We start from the raw sequence: 21,465 nt of genomic DNA, 5'->3' as shown, positions 1-21,465 counted from the left end.
AAATGGAGTGAGAAACAGGCCGGTGCGGAAGGCAGCTCTCAAGTCACCTCTGGTTTATGAGGCTAGTACCCTTGCCCCGGGGGTGCCTGCAGGCCTAAAGCCAACCACCTAACTCAAAGGAACAACTCTGTAGGGAATTCCTGCTTCGGCTAAAAGAGCCATGCCTCAGGGTGGACGCATTTTGCTGTGTGCATGCGTGAGCGCACTGCAAGTGAGTCCAAAACCATTTTCCTTGTGAGACCCAGGCCCCGGAAGAAGCCAGAACACGACTCCCCACTTGCTCCATGAAGCTAGTACTGCGGCCCCACTTTTGCATGGAAGTCTAATAGCTAGCTTTCTAACTCGGAGAAAAAACACTTAGAGAAACCATGCTTTAGCTACCGTCGACCTCTCTGTGGGCGAAGCAGTTTAGGGTGTACTGAGGCTGAGAGCCTGGGGACGGTTTCCATTTCGTAATATCGGGGGAGAGACAGGCCGGTACAGAAGGCAGCTCTCAACTCACTACATGGTTATGGGGCTGGTTCCGTTGCCCCGTGGGTGTGTGCTGGCTTAAACACAACCACCTAACTCGAAAGGAAAAGTCAGTACAGAATCTGTGCTTCAGCTAAAACAGCTGCTCCTGAGGGTGGAAGCTTCTTTTGTGTGTGTGCGTGAGAGCACTACAAGGGAGTGGCAAACCTATTTCGGAGGGAGCCTCAGGCAGCTGCTGAAGGCAGCAAACGACTCCTCACTTATTTTGTGAAGCCAGCACTGCGGCCCCAATTTTGCATGGAGGTCTAATAGCTAGCGTTCTAACTCGAAGAAACAACACTGTAGAGAAGCCGTGCTTTAGCTACCGTCGACCTCTCTGTGGGCGAAGCAGTTTATGGGTGTACTGTGGCTGAGAGCCTGGGGACGGTTTCAATATCGTAATATCGGGGGAGAGACAGGCCGGTACAGAAGGCAGCTCTCAACCCACATCATGGTTACGGGGCTAGTACCGTTTCCCAGGGTGTGTGTGCAGGCTTAAATGAAGCCACCGAACTCGAAGGAAAAACTCGGTTGAGAGCCTGTGCTTCAGCTAAAACAGCTGCTCCTGAGGGTGGCAGCATTTTGTTGTGTGCGTGCGTGAGAGCACTGCAAGGGAGTCCAAAGCATTTTGCGAGTGAGACTCAGGCCCCAGCGAAAGGCAGAACACGGCTCCGCAAGTGTTTGACCAAGCTAGCACGGCAGCCCCACATTTGCATGGAAGTCTAATAGCTAGCGTTCTTTGAAACTACACAGTAGAGAAACCGAGCTTTAGCTACCGTCGACCTCTCTGTGGGCGAAGCAGTTTAGGGGGTACTGTGGCTGAGAGCCTGGGGACGGTTTCAATATCGTAATATCGGGGGAGACACAGGCCGGTACAGAGGGCAGCTCTCAACTCACATCATGGTTATGGGGCTAATACCGTTGCCCTGGGTGTCTGTGCAGGCTTAAACACAGCCACCTAACTCGAAGGAAAAACACGGTAGAGGATCCGTGCTTCAGCGGAAACAGCCGCTCCTGAGGGTGGAAGCATTTGGTTGTGTGCGTGCGTGAGAGCACTGCAAGGGAGTCCAAAGTTTCTGCGAGTGAGACTCAGGCCCCAGCAAAAGGCAGAACACGACTCCCCGTGTGTTTCATTTAGCTAGCACTGCGGCCCTACTTTTGCATGGAAGTCTAATCGCTAGCGTTCTCCCTGGAAGAAACAACACGGTAGAGAAACCGTGCTTTAGCTACCATCCACCTCTCTGAGGGAGGAAGCACTTTCCGGGCTACCGTGGGTGAGAGCCTGAGGAACGGGTTCCTTACGTGAAACCGAGGGAGAAGGAGTCCGGGCCAGAAGGCTCCTCTCGACTCAGCTCTTGTTACCTGAAGCTAACACTTCGGCTCCATGTGTGCATAGGAACGCTAAGGGCTCCACACTGATTTGGCAGAAAGAAGCCGCCCAAGAACCCCAGCTTCAGCTCATTCGCCTCTCCACAGGGTGGCAGCATTTTCAAGTCTGCTTGAGTGCAAACCTGGGGAAGGAGTCCCAGCAGAATTCGGAGGGAGAAATAAGCATGGGCACAAGGCACCTATCGACTCAACTCTTGTTTCGGGAAACTAGATCGGCTCTCCCGTGTGTGCGTGGAGTCCTCAGTGCCATCCACGCAACGCAAAGGAACAAAACTGTAGAGAACCCGTGCCTCAGCAAAGATCGCCCTTCCTGAGCGTGCACTTCATCTATTGTGTGTTTTTGTGAAAGCATGAGAAATGGAACCTAAACGTAACTCGGAGTGAGAAGCAGGCCTGGAAGGAAGGCCTGTACCCTGTGTGCCTGGATGCCTAGTTACCAGGCTACTAACACCAAGAATCAATCCTATAGAGTGACTGCGCTTGAGTTAACATTGCCGTTCCTGAAGCAGGAGGAATTTGACAGTGCTCGTGTACGAGAGACCGGGCAAAGGGTCCCAGACGTGAAATGGAGTGAGAAACAGGCCGGTGCGGAAGGCAGCTCTCAAGTCACCTCTGGTTTATGAGGCTAGTACCCTTGCCCCGGGGGTGCCTGCAGGCCTAAAGCCAACCACCTAACTCAAAGGAACAACTCTGTAGGGAATTCCTGCTTCGGCTAAAAGAGCCATGCCTCAGGGTGGACGCATTTTGCTGTGTGCATGCGTGAGCGCACTGCAAGTGAGTCCAAAACCATTTTCCTTGTGAGACCCAGGCCCCGGAAGAAGCCAGAACACGACTCCCCACTTGCTCCATGAAGCTAGTACTGCGGCCCCACTTTTGCATGGAAGTCTAATAGCTAGCTTTCTAACTCGGAGAAAAAACACTTAGAGAAACCATGCTTTAGCTACCGTCGACCTCACTGTGGGTGAAGCAGTTTAGGGTGTACTGTGGCTGAGAGCCTGGGGACGGTTTCCATTTCGTAATATCGGGGGAGAGAGAGGCCGGTACAGAAGGCAGCTCTCAACTCACTACATGGTTATGGGGCTAGTTCCGTTGACCGTGGTGTGTGTGCAGGCTTAAACACAGCCACCTAACTCGAAGGAAAAACTCGGTAGAAAGCCTGTGCTGCAGGTAAAATAGCCGCTCCTGAGAGTGGAAGCATTTTGTTGTGTGCGTGCGTGAGAGCACTGCAAGGGAGTCCAAAGCTTTTTGCGAGTGAGACTCAGGCCCCAGCGAAAGGCAGAACACGACTCCCCATGTGTTTCATCACTCTAGCACGGCAGCCCCACTTTTGCATGGAAGTCTAACACCTAGTGTTCTAACTCGAAGAAACAACACTGTAGAGAAACCGTGCTTTAGCTACCGTCGACCTCTAGACGGAGGAAGCATTACACGGAGTACCGTGGCTGAGAACCAGGGGAACGGGTTCCATACGTGAAACCAAGGGAGAAATAGGTCCGGGCAGAAGGCACCTCTGGACTCAGCTCTTGCTACCTGAAGCTAACACTACTGCTCCATGTGTGCTTGGAATGCTATGTGCTCGACACTGCCTGGGAAGAAACAAGCCTGTAAAGAATCCCAGCTGCAGCTCATTCGCCTACCAGGCTACTAACACCAAGAATCAATGCTGTAGTGTTACTGCGCTTTAGCTAACATTGCCGTCCCTGAAGCCGCAGGTGCTCGTGTATGAGTGACCGGGGAAAGGGTCCCATACGTGAAATGGAGTGAGAAACAGGCCGGTGCGGAAGGCAGCTCTCAAATGACCTCTTGTTTATGAGGCTAGTACCCTTGCCCCGGGGGTGCCTGCAGGCCATAAGCCAACCACCTAACTCAAAGGAACAACTCTGTAGGGAATTCCTGCTTCGGCTAAAAGAGCCATGCCTCAGGGTGGACGCATTGTGTGGTGTGCATGCATGAGTGCACAGCAAGTTAGTCCAAAACCATTTTCCTTGTGAGACCCAGGCCCCGGAAGAAGCCAGAACACGACTCCCCACTTGCTCCATGAAACTAGGACTGCGGCCCCACTTTTGAATGGAAGTCTAATGGCTAGCTTTCTAACTCGAAGAAACACCACTGTAGAGAAACCGTGCTTTAGCTACCGTCGACCTCTCTGTGGGCGAAGCAGTTTAAGGTGTACTGTGGCTGAGAGCCTGGGGACGGTTTCAATATCGTAACATCGGGGGAGAGACAGGCCGGTACAGAAGGCAGCTCTCAACCCACATCATGGTTACGGGGCTAGTACCGTTTCCCAGGGTGTGTGTGCAGGCTTAAATGAAGCCACCGAACTCGAAGGAAAAACTCGGTTGAGAGCCTGTGCTTCAGCTAAAACAGCTGCTCCTGAGGGTGGCAGCATTTTGTTGTGTGCGTGCGTGAGAGCACTGCAAGGGAGTCCAAAGCATTTTGCGAGTGAGACTCAGGCCCCAGCGAAAGGCAGAACACGGCTCCGCAAGTGTTTGACCAAGCTAGCACGGCAGCCCCACATTTGCATGGAAGTCTAATAGCTAGCGTTCTTTGAAACTACACAGTAGAGAAACCGAGCTTTAGCTACCGTCGACCTCTCTGTGGGCGAAGCAGTTTAGGGGGTACTGTGGCTGAGAGCCTGGGGACGGTTTCAATATCGTAATATCGGGGGAGACACAGGCCGGTACAGAGGGCAGCTCTCAACTCACATCATGGTTATGGGGCTAATACCGTTGCCCTGGGTGTCTGTGCAGGCTTAAACACAGCCGCCTAACTCGAAGGAAAAACACGGTAGAGGATCCGTGCTTCAGCGGAAACAGCCGCTCCTGAGGGTGGAAGCATTTGGTTGTGTGCGTGCGTGAGAGCACTGCAAGGGAGTCCAAAGTTTCTGCGAGTGAGACTCAGGCCCCAGCAAAAGGCAGAACACGACTCCCCGTGTGTTTCATTTAGCTAGCACTGCGGCCCTACTTTTGCATGGAAGTCTAATCGCTAGCGTTCTCCCTGGAAGAAACAACACGGTAGAGAAACCGTGCTTTAGCTACCATCCACCTCTCTGAGGGAGGAAGCACTTTCCGGGCTACCGTGGGTGAGAGCCTGAGGAACGGGTTCCTTACGTGAAACCGAGGGAGAAGGAGTCCGGGCCAGAAGGCTCCTCTCGACTCAGCTCTTGTTACCTGAAGCTAACACTTCGGCTCCATGTGTGCATAGGAACGCTAAGGGCTCCACACTGATTTGGCAGAAAGAAGCCGCCCAAGAACCCCAGCTTCAGCTCATTCGCCTCTCCACAGGGTGGCAGCATTTTCAAGTCTGCTTGAGTGCAAACCTGGGGAAGGAGTCCCAGCAGAATTCGGAGGGAGAAATAAGCATGGGCAGAAGGCACCTATCGACTCAACTCTTGTTTCGGGAAACTAGATCGGCTCTCCCGTGTGTGCGTGGAGTCCTCAGTGCCATCCACGCAACGCAAAGGAACAAAACTGTAGAGAACCCGTGCCTCAGCAAAGATCGCCCTTCCTGAGCGTGCACTTCATCTATTGTGTGTTTTTGTGAAAGCATGAGAAATGGAACCTAAACGTAACTCGGAGTGAGAAGCAGGCCTGGAAGGAAGGCTGCTGTCGACTCACCTCTTGTTTGAGGAGATTAGCACTGCTGTACCCTGTGTGCCTGGATGCCTAGTTCCCAGGCTACTAACACCAAGAATCAATCCTATAGAGTGACTGCGCTTGAGTTAACATTGCCGTTCCTGAAGCAGGAGGAATTTGACAGTGCTCGTGTACGAGAGACCGGGCAAAGGGTCCCAGACGTGAAATGGAGTGAGAAACAGGCCGGTGCGGAAGGCAGCTCTCAAGTCACCTCTGGTTTATGAGGCTAGTACCCTTGCCCCGGGGGTGCCTGCAGGCCTAAAGCCAACCACCTAACTCAAAGGAACAACTCTGTAGGGAATTCCTGCTTCGGCTAAAAGAGCCATGCCTCAGGGTGGACGCATTTTGCTGTGTGCATGCGTGAGCGCACTGCAAGTGAGTCCAAAACCATTTTCCTTGTGAGACCCAGGCCCCGGAAGAAGCCAGAACACGACTCCCCACTTGCTCCATGAAGCTAGTACTGCGGCCCCACTTTTGCATGGAAGTCTAATAGCTAGCTTTCTAACTCGGAGAAAAAACACTTAGAGAAACCATGCTTTAGCTACCGTCGACCTCACTGTGGGTGAAGCAGTTTAGGGTGTACTGTGGCTGAGAGCCTGGGGACGGTTTCCATTTCGTAATATCGGGGGAGAGAGAGGCCGGTACAGAAGGCAGCTCTCAACTCACTACATGGTTATGGGGCTGGTTCCGTTGACCGTGGTGTGTGTGCAGGCTTAAACACAGCCACCTAACTCGAAGGAAAAACTCGGTAGAAAGCCTGTGCTGCAGGTAAAATAGCCGCTCCTGAGAGTGGAAGCATTTTGTTGTGTGCGTGCGTGAGAGCACTGCAAGGGAGTCCAAAGCTTTTTGCGAGTGAGACTCAGGCCCCAGCGAAAGGCAGAACACGACTCCCCATGTGTTTCATCACTCTAGCACGGCAGCCCCACTTTTGCATGGAAGTCTAACACCTAGTGTTCTAACTCGAAGAAACAACACTGTAGAGAAACCGTGCTTTAGCTACCGTCGACCTCTAGACGGAGGAAGCATTACACGGAGTACCGTGGCTGAGAACCAGGGGAACGGGTTCCATACGTGAAACCAAGGGAGAAATAGGTCCGGGCAGAAGGCACCTCTGGACTCAGCTCTTGCTACCTGAAGCTAACACTACTGCTCCATGTGTGCTTGGAATGCTATGTGCTCGACACTGCCTGGGAAGAAACAAGCCTGTAAAGAATCCCAGCTGCAGCTCATTCGCCTACCAGGCTACTAACACCAAGAATCAATGCTGTAGTGTTACTGCGCTTTAGCTAACATTGCCGTCCCTGAAGCCGCAGGTGCTCGTGTATGAGTGACCGGGGAAAGGGTCCCATACGTGAAATGGAGTGAGAAACAGGCCGGTGCGGAAGGCAGCTCTCAAATGACCTCTTGTTTATGAGGCTAGTACCCTTGCCCCGGGGGTGCCTGCAGGCCATAAGCCAACCACCTAACTCAAAGGAACAACTCTGTAGGGAATTCCTGCTTCGGCTAAAAGAGCCATGCCTCAGGGTGGACGCATTGTGTGGTGTGCATGCATGAGTGCACAGCAAGTTAGTCCAAAACCATTTTCCTTGTGAGACCCAGGCCCCGGAAGAAGCCAGAACACGACTCCCCACTTGCTCCATGAAACTAGGACTGCGGCCCCACTTTTGAATGGAAGTCTAATGGCTAGCTTTCTAACTCGAAGAAACACCACTGTAGAGAAACCGTGCTTTAGCTACCGTCGACCTCTCTGTGGGCGAAGCAGTTTAAGGTGTACTGTGGCTGAGAGCCTGGGGACGGTTTCAATATCGTAATATCGGGGGAGAGACAGGCCGGTACAGAAGGCAGCTCTCAACCCACATCATGGTTACGGGGCTAGTACCGTTTCCCAGGGTGTGTGTGCAGGCTTAAATGAAGCCACCGAACTCGAAGGAAAAACTCGGTTGAGAGCCTGTGCTTCAGCTAAAACAGCTGCTCCTGAGGGTGGCAGCATTTTGTTGTGTGCGTGCGTGAGAGCACTGCAAGGGAGTCCAAAGCATTTTGCGAGTGAGACTCAGGCCCCAGCGAAAGGCAGAACACGGCTCCGCAAGTGTTTGACCAAGCTAGCACGGCAGCCCCACATTTGCATGGAAGTCTAATAGCTAGCGTTCTTTGAAACTACACAGTAGAGAAACCGAGCTTTAGCTACCGTCGACCTCTCTGTGGGCGAAGCAGTTTAGGGGGTACTGTGGCTGAGAGCCTGGGGACGGTTTCAATATCGTAATATCGGGGGAGACACAGGCCGGTACAGAGGGCAGCTCTCAACTCACATCATGGTTATGGGGCTAATACCGTTGCCCTGGGTGTCTGTGCAGGCTTAAACACAGCCGCCTAACTCGAAGGAAAAACACGGTAGAGGATCCGTGCTTCAGCGGAAACAGCCGCTCCTGAGGGTGGAAGCATTTGGTTGTGTGCGTGCGTGAGAGCACTGCAAGGGAGTCCAAAGTTTCTGCGAGTGAGACTCAGGCCCCAGCAAAAGGCAGAACACGACTCCCCGTGTGTTTCATTTAGCTAGCACTGCGGCCCTACTTTTGCATGGAAGTCTAATCGCTAGCGTTCTCCCTGGAAGAAACAACACGGTAGAGAAACCGTGCTTTAGCTACCATCCACCTCTCTGAGGGAGGAAGCACTTTCCGGGCTACCGTGGGTGAGAGCCTGAGGAACGGGTTCCTTACGTGAAACCGAGGGAGAAGGAGTCCGGGCCAGAAGGCTCCTCTCGACTCAGCTCTTGTTACCTGAAGCTAACACTTCGGCTCCATGTGTGCATAGGAACGCTAAGGGCTCCACACTGATTTGGCAGAAAGAAGCCGCCCAAGAACCCCAGCTTCAGCTCATTCGCCTCTCCACAGGGTGGCAGCATTTTCAAGTCTGCTTGAGTGCAAACCTGGGGAAGGAGTCCCAGCAGAATTCGGAGGGAGAAATAAGCATGGGCAGAAGGCACCTATCGACTCAACTCTTGTTTCGGGAAACTAGATCGGCTCTCCCGTGTGTGCGTGGAGTCCTCAGTGCCATCCACGCAACGCAAAGGAACAAAACTGTAGAGAACCCGTGCCTCAGCAAAGATCGCCCTTCCTGAGCGTGCACTTCATCTATTGTGTGTTTTTGTGAAAGCATGAGAAATGGAACCTAAACGTAACTCGGAGTGAGAAGCAGGCCTGGAAGGAAGGCTGCTGTCGACTCACCTCTTGTTTGAGGAGATTAGCACTGCTGTACCCTGTGTGCCTGGATGCCTAGTTCCCAGGCTACTAACACCAAGAATCAATCCTATAGAGTGACTGCGCTTGAGTTAACATTGCCGTTCCTGAAGCAGGAGGAATTTGACAGTGCTCGTGTACGAGAGACCGGGCAAAGGGTCCCAGACGTGAAATGGAGTGAGAAACAGGCCGGTGCGGAAGGCAGCTCTCAAGTCACCTCTGGTTTATGAGGCTAGTACCCTTGCCCCGGGGGTGCCTGCAGGCCTAAAGCCAACCACCTAACTCAAAGGAACAACTCTGTAGGGAATTCCTGCTTCGGCTAAAAGAGCCATGCCTCAGGGTGGACGCATTTTGCTGTGTGCATGCGTGAGCGCACTGCAAGTGAGTCCAAAACCATTTTCCTTGTGAGACCCAGGCCCCGGAAGAAGCCAGAACACGACTCCCCACTTGCTCCATGAAGCTAGTACTGCGGCCCCACTTTTGCATGGAAGTCTAATAGCTAGCTTTCTAACTCGGAGAAAAAACACTTAGAGAAACCATGCTTTAGCTACCGTCGACCTCTCTGTGGGCGAAGCAGTTTAGGGTGTACTGAGGCTGAGAGCCTGGGGACGGTTTCCATTTCGTAATATCGGGGGAGAGACAGGCCGGTACAGAAGGCAGCTCTCAACTCACTACATGGTTATGGGGCTGGTTCCGTTGCCCCGTGGGTGTGTGCTGGCTTAAACACAACCACCTAACTCGAAAGGAAAAGTCAGTACAGAATCTGTGCTTCAGCTAAAACAGCTGCTCCTGAGGGTGGAAGCTTCTTTTGTGTGTGTGCGTGAGAGCACTACAAGGGAGTGGCAAACCTATTTCGGAGGGAGCCTCAGGCAGCTGCTGAAGGCAGCAAACGACTCCTCACTTATTTTGTGAAGCCAGCACTGCGGCCCCAATTTTGCATGGAGGTCTAATAGCTAGCGTTCTAACTCGAAGAAACAACACTGTAGAGAAGCCGTGCTTTAGCTACCGTCGACCTCTCTGTGGGCGAAGCAGTTTATGGGTGTACTGTGGCTGAGAGCCTGGGGACGGTTTCAATATCGTAATATCGGGGGAGAGACAGGCCGGTACAGAAGGCAGCTCTCAACCCACATCATGGTTACGGGGCTAGTACCGTTTCCCAGGGTGTGTGTGCAGGCTTAAATGAAGCCACCGAACTCGAAGGAAAAACTCGGTTGAGAGCCTGTGCTTCAGCTAAAACAGCTGCTCCTGAGGGTGGCAGCATTTTGTTGTGTGCGTGCGTGAGAGCACTGCAAGGGAGTCCAAAGCATTTTGCGAGTGAGACTCAGGCCCCAGCGAAAGGCAGAACACGGCTCCGCAAGTGTTTGACCAAGCTAGCACGGCAGCCCCACATTTGCATGGAAGTCTAATAGCTAGCGTTCTTTGAAACTACACAGTAGAGAAACCGAGCTTTAGCTACCGTCGACCTCTCTGTGGGCGAAGCAGTTTAGGGGGTACTGTGGCTGAGAGCCTGGGGACGGTTTCAATATCGTAATATCGGGGGAGACACAGGCCGGTACAGAGGGCAGCTCTCAACTCACATCATGGTTATGGGGCTAATACCGTTGCCCTGGGTGTCTGTGCAGGCTTAAACACAGCCACCTAACTCGAAGGAAAAACACGGTAGAGGATCCGTGCTTCAGCGGAAACAGCCGCTCCTGAGGGTGGAAGCATTTGGTTGTGTGCGTGCGTGAGAGCACTGCAAGGGAGTCCAAAGTTTCTGCGAGTGAGACTCAGGCCCCAGCAAAAGGCAGAACACGACTCCCCGTGTGTTTCATTTAGCTAGCACTGCGGCCCTACTTTTGCATGGAAGTCTAATCGCTAGCGTTCTCCCTGGAAGAAACAACACGGTAGAGAAACCGTGCTTTAGCTACCATCCACCTCTCTGAGGGAGGAAGCACTTTCCGGGCTACCGTGGGTGAGAGCCTGAGGAACGGGTTCCTTACATGAAACCGAGGGAGAAGGAGTCCGGGCCAGAAGGCTCCTCTCGACTCAGCTCTTGTTACCTGAAGCTAACACTTCGGCTCCATGTGTGCATAGGAACGCTAAGGGCTCCACACTGATTTGGCAGAAAGAAGCCGCCCAAGAACCCCAGCTTCAGCTCATTCGCCTCTCCACAGGGTGGCAGCATTTTCAAGTCTGCTTGAGTGCAAACCTGGGGAAGGAGTCCCAGCAGAATTCGGAGGGAGAAATAAGCATGGGCACAAGGCACCTATCGACTCAACTCTTGTTTCGGGAAACTAGATCGGCTCTCCCGTGTGTGCGTGGAGTCCTCAGTGCCATCCACGCAACGCAAAGGAACAAAACTGTAGAGAACCCGTGCCTCAGCAAAGATCGCCCTTCCTGAGCGTGCACTTCATCTATTGTGTGTTTTTGTGAAAGCATGAGAAATGGAACCTAAACGTAACTCGGAGTGAGAAGCAGGCCTGGAAGGAAGGCCTGTACCCTGTGTGCCTGGATGCCTAGTTCCCAGGCTACTAACACCAAGAATCAATCCTATAGAGTGACTGCGCTTGAGTTAACATTGCCGTTCCTGAAGCAGGAGGAATTTGACAGTGCTCGTGTACGAGAGACCGGGCAAAGGGTCCCAGACGTGAAATGGAGTGAGAAACAGGCCGGTGCGGAAGGCAGCTCTCAAGTCACCTCTGGTTTATGAGGCTAGTACCCTTGCCCCGGGGGTGCCTGCAGGCCTAAAGCCAACCACCTAACTCAAAGGAACAACTCTGTAGGGAATTCCTGCTTCGGCTAAAAGAGCCATGCCTCAGGGTGGACGCATTTTGCTGTGTGCATGCGTGAGCACACTGCAAGTGAGTCCAAAACCATTTTCCTTGTGAGACCCAGGCCCCGGAAGAAGCCAGAACACGACTCCCCACTTGCTCCATGAAGCTAGTACTGCGGCCCCACTTTTGCATGGAAGTCTAATAGCTAGCTTTCTAACTCGGAGAAAAAACACTTAGAGAAACCATGCTTTAGCTACCGTCGACCTCACTGTGGGTGAAGCAGTTTAGGGTGTACTGTGGCTGAGAGCCTGGGGACGGTTTCCATTTCGTAATATCGGGGGAGAGAGAGGCCGGTACAGAAGGCAGCTCTCAACTCACTACATGGTTATGGGGCTAGTTCCGTTGACCGTGGTGTGTGTGCAGGCTTAAACACAGCCACCTAACTCGAAGGAAAAACTCGGTAGAAAGCCTGTGCTGCAGGTAAAATAGCCGCTCCTGAGAGTGGAAGCATTTTGTTGTGTGCGTGCGTGAGAGCACTGCAAGGGAGTCCAAAGCTTTTTGCGAGTGAGACTCAGGCCCCAGCGAAAGGCAGAACACGACTCCCCATGTGTTTCATCACTCTAGCACGGCAGCCCCACTTTTGCATGGAAGTCTAACACCTAGTGTTCTAACTCGAAGAAACAACACTGTAGAGAAACCGTGCTTTAGCTACCGTCGACCTCTAGACGGAGGAAGCATTACATGGAGTACCGTGGCTGAGAACCAGGGGAACGGGTTCCATACGTGAAACCAAGGGAGAAATAGGTCCGGGCAGAAGGCACCTCTGGACTCAGCTCTTGCTACCTGAAGCTAACACTACTGCTCCATGTGTGCTTGGAATGCTATGTGCTCGACACTGCCTGGGAAGAAACAAGCCTGTAAAGAATCCCAGCTGCAGCTCATTCGCCTACCAGGCTACTAACACCAAGAATCAATGCTGTAGTGTTACTGCGCTTTAGCTAACATTGCCGTCCCTGAAGCCGCAGGTGCTCGTGTATGAGTGACCGGGGAAAGGGTCCCATACGTGAAATGGAGTGAGAAACAGGCCGGTGCGGAAGGCAGCTCTCAAATGACCTCTTGTTTATGAGGCTAGTACCCTTGCCCCGGGGGTGCCTGCAGGCCATAAGCCAACCACCTAACTCAAAGGAACAACTCTGTAGGGAATTCCTGCTTCGGCTAAAAGAGCCATGCCTCAGGGTGGACGCATTGTGTGGTGTGCATGCATGAGTGCACAGCAAGTTAGTCCAAAACCATTTTCCTTGTGAGACCCAGGCCCCGGAAGAAGCCAGAACACGACTCCCCACTTGCTCCATGAAACTAGGACTGCGGCCCCACTTTTGAATGGAAGTCTAATGGCTAGCTTTCTAACTCGAAGAAACACCACTGTAGAGAAACCGTGCTTTAGCTACCGTCGACCTCTCTGTGGGCGAAGCAGTTTAAGGTGTACTGTGGCTGAGAGCCTGGGGACGGTTTCAATATCGTAATATCGGGGGAGAGACAGGCCGGTACAGAAGGCAGCTCTCAACCCACATCATGGTTACGGGGCTAGTACCGTTTCCCAGGGTGTGTGTGCAGGCTTAAATGAAGCCACCGAACTCGAAGGAAAAACTCGGTTGAGAGCCTGTGCTTCAGCTAAAACAGCTGCTCCTGAGGGTGGCAGCATTTTGTTGTGTGCGTGCGTGAGAGCACTGCAAGGGAGTCCAAAGCATTTTGCGAGTGAGACTCAGGCCCCAGCGAAAGGCAGAACACGGCTCCGCAAGTGTTTGACCAAGCTAGCACGGCAGCCCCACATTTGCATGGAAGTCTAATAGCTAGCGTTCTTTGAAACTACACAGTAGAGAAACCGAGCTTTAGCTACCGTCGACCTCTCTGTGGGCGAAGCAGTTTAGGGGGTACTGTGGCTGAGAGCCTGGGGACGGTTTCAATATCGTAATATCGGGGGAGACACAGGCCGGTACAGAGGGCAGCTCTCAACTCACATCATGGTTATGGGGCTAATACCGTTGCCCTGGGTGTCTGTGCAGGCTTAAACACAGCCGCCTAACTCGAAGGAAAAACACGGTAGAGGATCCGTGCTTCAGCGGAAACAGCCGCTCCTGAGGGTGGAAGCATTTGGTTGTGTGCGTGCGTGAGAGCACTGCAAGGGAGTCCAAAGTTTCTGCGAGTGAGACTCAGGCCCCAGCAAAAGGCAGAACACGACTCCCCGTGTGTTTCATTTAGCTAGCACTGCGGCCCTACTTTTGCATGGAAGTCTAATCGCTAGCGTTCTCCCTGGAAGAAACAACACGGTAGAGAAACCGTGCTTTAGCTACCATCCACCTCTCTGAGGGAGGAAGCACTTTCCGGGCTACCGTGGGTGAGAGCCTGAGGAACGGGTTCCTTACGTGAAACCGAGGGAGAAGGAGTCCGGGCCAGAAGGCTCCTCTCGACTCAGCTCTTGTTACCTGAAGCTAACACTTCGGCTCCATGTGTGCATAGGAACGCTAAGGGCTCCACACTGATTTGGCAGAAAGAAGCCGCCCAAGAACCCCAGCTTCAGCTCATTCGCCTCTCCACAGGGTGGCAGCATTTTCAAGTCTGCTTGAGTGCAAACCTGGGGAAGGAGTCCCAGCAGAATTCGGAGGGAGAAATAAGCATGGGCAGAAGGCACCTATCGACTCAACTCTTGTTTCGGGAAACTAGATCGGCTCTCCCGTGTGTGCGTGGAGTCCTCAGTGCCATCCACGCAACGCAAAGGAACAAAACTGTAGAGAACCCGTGCCTCAGCAAAGATCGCCCTTCCTGAGCGTGCACTTCATCTATTGTGTGTTTTTGTGAAAGCATGAGAAATGGAACCTAAACGTAACTCGGAGTGAGAAGCAGGCCTGGAAGGAAGGCTGCTGTCGACTCACCTCTTGTTTGAGGAGATTAGCACTGCTGTACCCTGTGTGCCTGGATGCCTAGTTCCCAGGCTACTAACACCAAGAATCAATCCTATAGAGTGACTGCGCTTGAGTTAACATTGCCGTTCCTGAAGCAGGAGGAATTTGACAGTGCTCGTGTACGAGAGACCGGGCAAAGGGTCCCAGACGTGAAATGGAGTGAGAAACAGGCCGGTGCGGAAGGCAGCTCTCAAGTCACCTCTGGTTTATGAGGCTAGTACCCTTGCCCCGGGGGTGCCTGCAGGCCTAAAGCCAACCACCTAACTCAAAGGAACAACTCTGTAGGGAATTCCTGCTTCGGCTAAAAGAGCCATGCCTCAGGGTGGACGCATTTTGCTGTGTGCATGCGTGAGCGCACTGCAAGTGAGTCCAAAACCATTTTCCTTGTGAGACCCAGGCCCCGGAAGAAGCCAGAACACGACTCCCCACTTGCTCCATGAAGCTAGTACTGCGGCCCCACTTTTGCATGGAAGTCTAATAGCTAGCTTTCTAACTCGGAGAAAAAACACTTAGAGAAACCATGCTTTAGCTACCGTCGACCTCTCTGTGGGCGAAGCAGTTTAGGGTGTACTGAGGCTGAGAGCCTGGGGACGGTTTCCATTTCGTAATATCGGGGGAGAGACAGGCCGGTACAGAAGGCAGCTCTCAACTCACTACATGGTTATGGGGCTGGTTCCGTTGCCCCGTGGGTGTGTGCTGGCTTAAACACAACCACCTAACTCGAAAGGAAAAGTCAGTACAGAATCTGTGCTTCAGCTAAAACAGCTGCTCCTGAGGGTGGAAGCTTCTTTTGTGTGTGTGCGTGAGAGCACTACAAGGGAGTGGCAAACCTATTTCGGAGGGAGCCTCAGGCAGCTGCTGAAGGCAGCAAACGACTCCTCACTTATTTTGTGAAGCCAGCACTGCGGCCCCAATTTTGCATGGAGGTCTAATAGCTAGCGTTCTAACTCGAAGAAACAACACTGTAGAGAAGCCGTGCTTTAGCTACCGTCGACCTCTCTGTGGGCGAAGCAGTTTATGGGTGTACTGTGGCTGAGAGCCTGGGGACGGTTTCAATATCGTAATATCGGGGGAGAGACAGGCCGGTACAGAAGGCAGCTCTCAACCCACATCATGGTTACGGGGCTAGTACCGTTTCCCAGGGTGTGTGTGCAGGCTTAAATGAAGCCACCGAACTCGAAGGAAAAACTCGGTTGAGAGCCTGTGCTTCAGCTAAAACAGCTGCTCCTGAGGGTGGCAGCATTTTGTTGTGTGCGTGCGTGAGAGCACTGCAAGGGAGTCCAAAGCATTTTGCGAGTGAGACTCAGGCCCCAGCGAAAGGCAGAACACGGCTCCGCAAGTGTTTGACCAAGCTAGCACGGCAGCCCCACATTTGCATGGAAGTCTAATAGCTAGCGTTCTTTGAAACTACACAGTAGAGAAACCGAGCTTTAGCTACCGTCGACCTCTCTGTGGGCGAAGCAGTTTAGGGGGTACTGTGGCTGAGAGCCTGGGGACGGTTTCAATATCGTAATATCGGGGGAGACACAGGCCGGTACAGAGGGCAGCTCTCAACTCACATCATGGTTATGGGGCTAATACCGTTGCCCTGGGTGTCTGTGCAGGCTTAAACACAGCCACCTAACTCGAAGGAAAAACACGGTAGAGGATCCGTGCTTCAGCGGAAACAGCCGCTCCTGAGGGTGGAAGCATTTGGTTGTGTGCGTGCGTGAGAGCACTGCAAGGGAGTCCAAAGTTTCTGCGAGTGAGACTCAGGCCCCAGCAAAAGGCAGAACACGACTCCCCGTGTGTTTCATTTAGCTAGCACTGCGGCCCTACTTTTGCATGGAAGTCTAATCGCTAGCGTTCTCCCTGGAAGAAACAACACGGTAGAGAAACCGTGCTTTAGCTACCATCCACCTCTCTGAGGGAGGAAGCACTTTCCGGGCTACCGTGGGTGAGAGCCTGAGGAACGGGTTCCTTACATGAAACCGAGGGAGAAGGAGTCCGGGCCAGAAGGCTCCTCTCGACTCAGCTCTTGTTACCTGAAGCTAACACTTCGGCTCCATGTGTGCATAGGAACGCTAAGGGCTCCACACTGATTTGGCAGAAAGAAGCCGCCCAAGAACCCCAGCTTCAGCTCATTCGCCTCTCCACAGGGTGGCAGCATTTTCAAGTCTGCTTGAGTGCAAACCTGGGGAAGGAGTCCCAGCAGAATTCGGAGGGAGAAATAAGCATGGGCACAAGGCACCTATCGACTCAACTCTTGTTTCGGGAAACTAGATCGGCTCTCCCGTGTGTGCGTGGAGTCCTCAGTGCCATCCACGCAACGCAAAGGAACAAAACTGTAGAGAACCCGTGCCTCAGCAAAGATCGCCCTTCCTGAGCGTGCACTTCATCTATTGTGTGTTTTTGTGAAAGCATGAGAAATGGAACCTAAACGTAACTCGGAGTGAGAAGCAGGCCTGGAAGGAAGGCCTGTACCCTGTGTGCCTGGATGCCTAGTTACCAGGCTACTAACACCAAGAATCAATCCTATAGAGTGACTGCGCTTGAGTTAACATTGCCGTTCCTGAAGCAGGAGGAATTTGACAGTGCTCGTGTACGAGAGACCGGGCAAAGGGTCCCAGACGTGAAATGGAGTGAGAAACAGGCCGGTGCGGAAGGCAGCTCTCAAGTCACCTCTGGTTTATGAGGCTAGTACCCTTGCCCCGGGGGTGCCTGCAGGCCTAAAGCCAACCACCTAACTCAAAGGAACAACTCTGTAGGGAATTCCTGCTTCGGCTAAAAGAGCCATGCCTCAGGGTGGACGCATTTTGCTGTGTGCATGCGTGAGCGCACTGCAAGTGAGTCCAAAACCATTTTCCTTGTGAGACCCAGGCCCCGGAAGAAGCCAGAACACGACTCCCCACTTGCTCCATGAAGCTAGTACTGCGGCCCCACTTTTGCATGGAAGTCTAATAGCTAGCTTTCTAACTCGGAGAAAAAACACTTAGAGAAACCATGCTTTAGCTACCGTCGACCTCACTGTGGGTGAAGCAGTTTAGGGTGTACTGTGGCTGAGAGCCTGGGGACGGTTTCCATTTCGTAATATCGGGGGAGAGAGAGGCCGGTACAGAAGGCAGCTCTCAACTCACTACATGGTTATGGGGCTAGTTCCGTTGACCGTGGTGTGTGTGCAGGCTTAAACACAGCCACCTAACTCGAAGGAAAAACTCGGTAGAAAGCCTGTGCTGCAGGTAAAATAGCCGCTCCTGAGAGTGGAAGCATTTTGTTGTGTGCGTGCGTGAGAGCACTGCAAGGGAGTCCAAAGCTTTTTGCGAGTGAGACTCAGGCCCCAGCGAAAGGCAGAACACGACTCCCCATGTGTTTCATCACTCTAGCACGGCAGCCCCACTTTTGCATGGAAGTCTAACACCTAGTGTTCTAACTCGAAGAAACAACACTGTAGAGAAACCGTGCTTTAGCTACCGTCGACCTCTAGACGGAGGAAGCATTACATGGAGTACCGTGGCTGAGAACCAGGGGAACGGGTTCCATACGTGAAACCAAGGGAGAAATAGGTCCGGGCAGAAGGCACCTCTGGACTCAGCTCTTGCTACCTGAAGCTAACACTACTGCTCCATGTGTGCTTGGAATGCTATGTGCTCGACACTGCCTGGGAAGAAACAAGCCTGTAAAGAATCCCAGCTGCAGCTCATTCGCCTACCAGGCTACTAACACCAAGAATCAATGCTGTAGTGTTACTGCGCTTTAGCTAACATTGCCGTCCCTGAAGCCGCAGGTGCTCGTGTATGAGTGACCGGGGAAAGGGTCCCATACGTGAAATGGAGTGAGAAACAGGCCGGTGCGGAAGGCAGCTCTCAAATGACCTCTTGTTTATGAGGCTAGTACCCTTGCCCCGGGGGTGCCTGCAGGCCATAAGCCAACCACCTAACTCAAAGGAACAACTCTGTAGGGAATTCCTGCTTCGGCTAAAAGAGCCATGCCTCAGGGTGGACGCATTGTGTGGTGTGCATGCATGAGTGCACAGCAAGTTAGTCCAAAACCATTTTCCTTGTGAGACCCAGGCCCCGGAAGAAGCCAGAACACGACTCCCCACTTGCTCCATGAAACTAGGACTGCGGCTCCACTTTTGAATGGAAGTCTAATGGCTAGCTTTCTAACTCGAAGAAACACCACTGTAGAGAAACCGTGCTTTAGCTACCGTCGACCTCTCTGTGGGCGAAGCAGTTTAAGGTGTACTGTGGCTGAGAGCCTGGGGACGGTTTCAATATCGTAATATCGGGGGAGAGACAGGCCGGTACAGAAGGCAGCTCTCAACCCACATCATGGTTACGGGGCTAGTACCGTTTCCCAGGGTGTGTGTGCAGGCTTAAATGAAGCCACCTAACTCGAAGGAAAAACTCGGTTGAGAGCCTGTGCTTCAGCTAAAACAGCTGCTCCTGAGGGTGGCAGCATTTTGTTGTGTGCGTGCGTGAGAGCACTGCAAGGGAGTCCAAAGCATTTTGCGAGTGAGACTCAGGCCCCAGCGAAAGGCAGAACACGGCTCCGCAAGTGTTTGACCAAGCTAGCACGGCAGCCCCACATTTGCATGGAAGTCTAATAGCTAGCGTTCTTTGAAACTACACAGTAGAGAAACCGAGCTTTAGCTACCGTCGACCTCTCTGTGGGCGAAGCAGTTTAGGGGGTACTGTGGCTGAGAGCCTGGGGACGGTTTCAATATCGTAATATCGGGGGAGACACAGGCCGGTACAGAGGGCAGCTCTCAACTCACATCATGGTTATGGGGCTAATACCGTTGCCCTGGGTGTCTGTGCAGGCTTAAACACAGCCGCCTAACTCGAAGGAAAAACACGGTAGAGGATCCGTGCTTCAGCGGAAACAGCCGCTCCTGAGGGTGGAAGCATTTGGTTGTGTGCGTGCGTGAGAGCACTGCAAGGGAGTCCAAAGTTTCTGCGAGTGAGACTCAGGCCCCAGCAAAAGGCAGAACACGACTCCCCGTGTGTTTCATTTAGCTAGCACTGCGGCCCTACTTTTGCATGGAAGTCTAATCGCTAGCGTTCTCCCTGGAAGAAACAACACGGTAGAGAAACCGTGCTTTAGCTACCATCCACCTCTCTGAGGGAGGAAGCACTTTCCGGGCTACCGTGGGTGAGAGCCTGAGGAACGGGTTCCTTACGTGAAACCGAGGGAGAAGGAGTCCGGGCCAGAAGGCTCCTCTCGACTCAGCTCTTGTTACCTGAAGCTAACACTTCGGCTCCATGTGTGCATAGGAACGCTAAGGGCTCCACACTGATTTGGCAGAAAGAAGCCGCCCAAGAACCCCAGCTTCAGCTCATTCGCCTCTCCACAGGGTGGCAGCATTTTCAAGTCTGCTTGAGTGCAAACCTGGGGAAGGAGTCCCAGCAGAATTCGGAGGGAGAAATAAGCATGGGCAGAAGGCACCTATCGACTCAACTCTTGTTTCGGGAAACTAGATCGGCTCTCCCGTGTGTGCGTGGAGTCCTCAGTGCCATCCACGCAACGCAAAGGAACAAAACTGTAGAGAACCCGTGCCTCAGCAAAGATCGCCCTTCCTGAGCGTGCACTTCATCTATTGTGTGTTTTTGTGAAAGCATGAGAAATGGAACCTAAACGTAACTCGGAGTGAGAAGCAGGCCTGGAAGGAAGGCTGCTGTCGACTCACCTCTTGTTTGAGGAGATTAGCACTGCTGTACCCTGTGTGCCTGGATGCCTAGTTACCAGGCTACTAACACCAAGAATCAATCCTATAGAGTGACTGCGCTTGAGTTAACATTGCCGTTCCTGAAGCAGGAGGAATTTGACAGTGCTCGTGTACGAGAGACCGGGCAAAGGGTCCCAGACGTGAAATGGAGTGAGAAACAGGCCGGTGCGGAAGGCAGCTCTCAAGTCACCTCTGGTTTATGAGGCTAGTACCCTTGCCCCGGGGGTGCCTGCAGGCCTAAAGCCAACCACCTAACTCAAAGGAACAACTCTGTAGGGAATTCCTGCTTCGGCTAAAAGAGCCATGCCTCAGGGTGGACGCATTTTGCTGTGTGCATGCGTGAGCGCACTGCAAGTGAGTCCAAAACCATTTTCCTTGTGAGACCCAGGCCCCGGAAGAAGCCAGAACACGACTCCCCACTTGCTCCATGAAGCTAGTACTGCGGCCCCACTTTTGCATGGAAGTCTAATAGCTAGCTTTCTAACTCGGAGAAAAAACACTTAGAGAAACCATGCTTTAGCTACCGTCGACCTCACTGTGGGTGAAGCAGTTTAGGGTGTACTGTGGCTGAGAGCCTGGGGACGGTTTCCATTTCGTAATATCGGGGGAGAGAGAGGCCGGTACAGAAGGCAGCTCTCAACTCACTACATGGTTATGGGGCTAGTTCCGTTGACCGTGGTGTGTGTGCAGGCTTAAACACAGCCACCTAACTCGAAGGAAAAACTCGGTAGAAAGCCTGTGCTGCAGGTAAAATAGCCGCTCCTGAGAGTGGAAGCATTTTGTTGTGTGCGTGCGTGAGAGCACTGCAAGGGAGTCCAAAGCTTTTTGCGAGTGAGACTCAGGCCCCAGCGAAAGGCAGAACACGACTCCCCATGTGTTTCATCACTCTAGCACGGCAGCCCCACTTTTGCATGGAAGTCTAACACCTAGTGTTCTAACTCGAAGAAACAACACTGTAGAGAAACCGTGCTTTAGCTACCGTCGACCTCTAGACGGAGGAAGCATTACACGGAGTACCGTGGCTGAGAACCAGGGGAACGGGTTCCATACGTGAAACCAAGGGAGAAATAGGTCCGGGCAGAAGGCACCTCTGGACTCAGCTCTTGCTACCTGAAGCTAACACTACTGCTCCATGTGTGCTTGGAATGCTATGTGCTCGACACTGCCTGGGAAGAAACAAGCCTGTAAAGAATCCCAGCTGCAGCTCATTCGCCTACCAGGCTACTAACACCAAGAATCAATGCTGTAGTGTTACTGCGCTTTAGCTAACATTGCCGT

Source organism: Halichoerus grypus, chromosome 12, assembly GCF_964656455.1.
Source record: "Halichoerus grypus chromosome 12, mHalGry1.hap1.1, whole genome shotgun sequence".
NCBI lineage: Eukaryota > Metazoa > Chordata > Mammalia > Carnivora > Phocidae > Halichoerus > Halichoerus grypus.
This window is presented reverse-complemented; position numbering follows the sequence as displayed.